Genomic DNA, 5,000 nt, shown 5'->3' on the forward strand with positions numbered 1-5,000 from the left:
TAGAAACACAAACACTGCTTGAAAGAGTTGGAACTTCTTTTTTCTAACTTGCAATTATAGAACTAATTTTTTCTAATTAATTTCCCCTTTACATTTTGAAAATTCTTTCAATACAATGAAAAAAATCCAAAAGGGTTTCTATTTAATGATGAAATTAAAATAAAATGGATAAATAGAAAAGGCTTTTTGGATTTTTTAAAAATTTCTAGAATGAAAGTCTTTATGCTCTTATTAATAAGATTTACTAACCTTATGATTTTGGAGAAGATAGGTGGAAGTTGTAAGTCCTATTGTAAGAATACTCCACTTTTCATAATTTTCCTAATAGAATATGAGGATTCTATTAGGAAAATTATGAAAAGTTCATTGATAGGAAAAGAATACTTAGCACACAGTATACCAAACAAAACTTTTTTTTTCTTGTATATATAAGATAAGAGGGGTTTTTTGTTCTAAGAATATTGTACCGAGTAATTCGACACATAAAAGTACATTCAAAGAAGAATCCAAATTATTAAATAATTGGAATTCTTTTTTGATAAGTCAATTCATATTATTCCAAAATCTTATTATTTGTTTGTTGCCCAGAAAAACCCTTTGGTTTTGGATGCTCATTACCGCTCGAAAATGATCTTGATTTTACTAAAGAATAAGATTGTACTATGGAAAAATAAGTCTTTTTCTTCCAAATATTTTTACGAATACGCTTTTTTGACATTGAAGTACGTTTTTTTGGAACTGCCATTCAAAAAGGAAATTACTTTTTTCTAGTTGTATGTGAAAGACATCTATTGCTGCAAATCAATCCTTCTTTCTTCTTTTTATTAGTATTTATACTTAGATACTGAAAGATACTTAAATTTTGAATTATTTTTTACTTCATTTTGTCTAATGCGGATAAGACAACAAGAATTTTTTAACATTTTTTCTTTATATATTTTATACTTTTTTTTTAATAATATAGAATATATAGAAGGGTTTCTCATTTAAATCTATTTATATCTATTTATATATCAAGTATACTCCATATATAGATATATGGTATGGAAGCCTATCCCCCATATAAGATAAGACGGGGGGATAAAAAGAAGGGAAAATGAAAATAGTTAATTAAGTTCAGAATGGTATTCCATAAAGGAAAGGAATTCCAATCAAAACAAAAAATACTGAGTCTCTTAAACAAGACATTCTAAAACTTAGGTAATTTATAGTCATTAGAATTTTAGTTCTATATGAAGTAAGGACTATTCGATAATTTCTTATAAACATAGGTTTTCATTGGAATTCACTCAATCAGTTAATTATGGAACAAGAGAGCTGTTTCATCTTTGTTTTAAAGAAATATAAAAATGAATTATGAATAGAAAGTAAAATGATTCCACTTTTTTTTTTTTATTTTTATAAATATCTTTATTTAGTTAATAAAATAACTTCGTTACCTAGTTATTTTATTAACTTTTTTAATTTAACCAACTAAACCCATTCTTAATTTTTAATTATTTCAATGAGATAAATTTTGGAAAAATTAAGAATTTCAGTATTTTTTCTTATTCTTTTTATTTATTCTTTCAGAAAGAGATAAGAATTGGTTTGGTGAATCGGAAACAATTTTATAGAAAAATTGAAGTAAAAATTGAAGTAAAAATTGCAATTTCTTTTCTTATGGAACATACATATCAATATGCATGGGTAATCCCTCTTCTCCCACTTCCAGTTATTATGTCAATGGGATTTGGCCTTATTCTTATTCCGACAGCAACAAAAAATCTTCGTCGCATATGGGCTTTTCCTAGTGTTTTACTCTTAAGTATAGCTATGGTATTCTCAGTTCAACTGTCTATTCAACAAATAAATGGAAGTTCGATCTATCAATATCTATGGTCTTGGACCGTCAATAATGATTTTTCTTTAGAATTTGGATACTTGATTGACCCACTTACTTCTATTATGTTAATACTAATTACTACTGTAGGAATCCTGGTTCTTATTTATAGTGATGGTTATATGTCTCACGATGAAGGATATTTGAGATTTTTTGTTTATATAAGTTTTTTCAATACTTCCATGTTGGGATTGGTTACTAGCTCCAATTTGATACAAATTTATTTTTTTTGGGAACTCGTGGGAATGTGTTCTTATTTATTGATAGGCTTTTGGTTTACACGACCAATCGCAGCGAGTGCTTGTCAAAAAGCTTTTGTAACTAATCGTGTAGGGGATTTTGGTCTATTATTAGGAATTTTAGGTTTTTTTTGGATAACAGGTAGTTTAGAGTTTAGGGATTTGTTCAAAATAGCTAATAACTGGATTCCTAATAATGGAATTAACTCTTTACTTACTACTTTGTGTGCTTTTTTATTATTCCTTGGTGCAGTTGCGAAATCCGCACAATTCCCTCTTCACGTATGGTTACCCGATGCTATGGAAGGGCCCACTCCTATTTCGGCTCTTATACACGCAGCAACTATGGTTGCTGCGGGAATTTTTCTTCTAGCTCGACTTCTTCCTCTTTTCATATCTTTACCTTTGATAATGAGTTTTATTTCTTTAGTAGGTACAATAACACTATTCTTAGGAGCTACTTTAGCTCTTGCTCAGAGAGATATTAAAAGAAGCTTAGCCTATTCTACAATGTCTCAATTGGGTTATATGATGTTAGCTCTAGGTATAGGTTCTTATCAAGCTGCTTTATTCCATTTGATCACTCATGCTTATTCAAAAGCTTTATTGTTCTTGGGATCCGGATCCGTTATTCATTCAATGGAACCTCTTGTTGGATATTCACCAGATAAAAGTCAAAATATGGTTCTTATGGGCGGTTTAAGAAAATACATTCCAATCACAAGAACTACTTTTTTATGGGGTACACTTTCTCTTTGTGGTATTCCACCTCTTGCTTGCTTCTGGTCCAAAGATGAAATCCTTAGTAATAGTTGGTTGTATTCGCCCTTTTTTGGAATAATAGCCTCCTTTACTGCAGGATTAACTGCCTTTTATATGTTTCGGATATATTTACTTACATTTGATGGGTATTTGCGTGTTCATTTTCAAAATTACAGTAGCACTAAAGAGAGTTCCTTGTATTCAATATCCTTATGGGGAAAAAGGATACCCAAAGGAGTGAATAGGGATTTCGTTTTATCAACAACGAAGAGTGGAGTTTCTTTTTTTTCACAAAATATACCAAAAATTCAAGGTAATACAAGAAATAGGATAGGATCCTTTACTACGTCTTTTGGGGCTAAAAAAACTTTTGCCTATCCGCATGAAACGGGAAATACTATGTTATTTCCTCTTCTTATATTACTACTTTTCACTTTGTTCATTGGATTCATAGGAATCTCTTTTGATAATGGAGGAATTGGTAATGGAATAGCAGAGTTAACCATATTATCAAAGTGGTTAACTCCCTCAATAAACTTTACCCAGGAAAGTTCTAATTCTTTTGTAAATTCATATGAATTTATTACTAATGCAATTTCTTCTGTAAGTCTAGCTATCTTTGGTTTATTCATAGCATATATCTTCTATGGATCCGCTTATTCTTTTTTTCAGAATTTGGATTTAATAAACTCTTTTTACAAAGGAAATCCTAAAAAAGAATTTTTAGATCAAGTAAAAAAAAATATATACAGTTGGTCATATAATCGTGGTTATATAGATATTTTCTATACTAGGGTCTTTACCCTCGGTATAAGAGGGTTAACCGAACTCACGGAGTTTTTTGATAAGGGTGTTATTGATGGAATTACCAATGGAGTGGGTCTTGCTAGTTTTTGTATAGGAGAGGAAATTAAATATGTAGGGGGAGGTCGAATCTCGTCTTATTTATTCTTTTTTTTATGTTATGTATCTGTGTTTTTATTCTTTTTTCTTTCTTAAGTTAAGGAATTTACAACAAGTCTCTTGCAAAAATAACTATCCTATCCCCTTTCTACAATCTCTCTATATCCTTGTTACATAAGGTAAGTATTGTATAATAGTTCGGTTTTCCGCGATTTTTTCCATTCCTCTGTGTAAATACCCTAATATGGGTTCACAATCAATAACATCCTCACCATCGAGAGTAACGATCAGTCGAAGAACACCATGCATTGATGGGTGTTGAGGGCCCATATTGACTATCATGAGATCTTTTCTTGTAAGCGGTAGACTCATATCCTTTCTTCCTTAATTCATTATTCCATGAAAATGGATTATTCCATGAATTCCTCAAAGCGAGGCTCATCAAAATGAAAAATCTAAGACTACTATAAGACTACTAAAAAAATAATAAAACAAGAAAAAAATTTGAACGATTAAATTACTGCTCCCGAATATTCAACTGACCGATTAATTTCTTATAACGTACTCTATTTTTCTTTGCCAAATAAGCCAGCAAACGTCGACGTTTTCCCAAAAGTCTTCGTAGACCTCTTTCCGATGAAAAATCTTTTTTGTGTAATTCCAAATGTGAAGCAAGTCTCCGTATCTTATTGGTGAAACTGAATACTTGAAATTCAACAGAACCCCTGTTTTCTTCTTTTTCTTCTTTAACCATAAATCCAAAAATTTTTCTACCTCCTTTCTTTTTCATGTATTTTTCTGATCAGGAAAAATACAAAATTATGTCAGTTATTTTGAAGTTATTCTAATCTCGTACACACACAAATTTGCAATTATTCATCTACTACTGGAATTTGGATTTATTTTATCGATGCAAATTGGATTTGGATAGAAGGGTACATTCTTTCTAATATTTTAGATAGAAGAAATGTTTCTTCTATCTAAAATATTAGAAAGAATTTTGCTGATTTATTTATTGCTATATGCAATTTATGGAATTGATACACCATTTAATTGATATCATTTAGCAAAATGAAACACAGCATATGCATCCATCTTTTGGCTCGAGAATTTCACGGGATAGAGATATGGTATAAGAAATAGACTATTAAGTAACTCTAAATGAATTGTGGATACATCTGTATCCTTAACATACTGAAACGATTGTCATTATT

Source organism: Triticum urartu, unplaced genomic scaffold (genome assembly GCF_056163025.1).
Source record: "Triticum urartu cultivar PI428250 unplaced genomic scaffold, HENAU_Tu73 scaffold546, whole genome shotgun sequence".
Classification (NCBI taxonomy): Eukaryota; Viridiplantae; Streptophyta; class Magnoliopsida; order Poales; family Poaceae; genus Triticum; species Triticum urartu.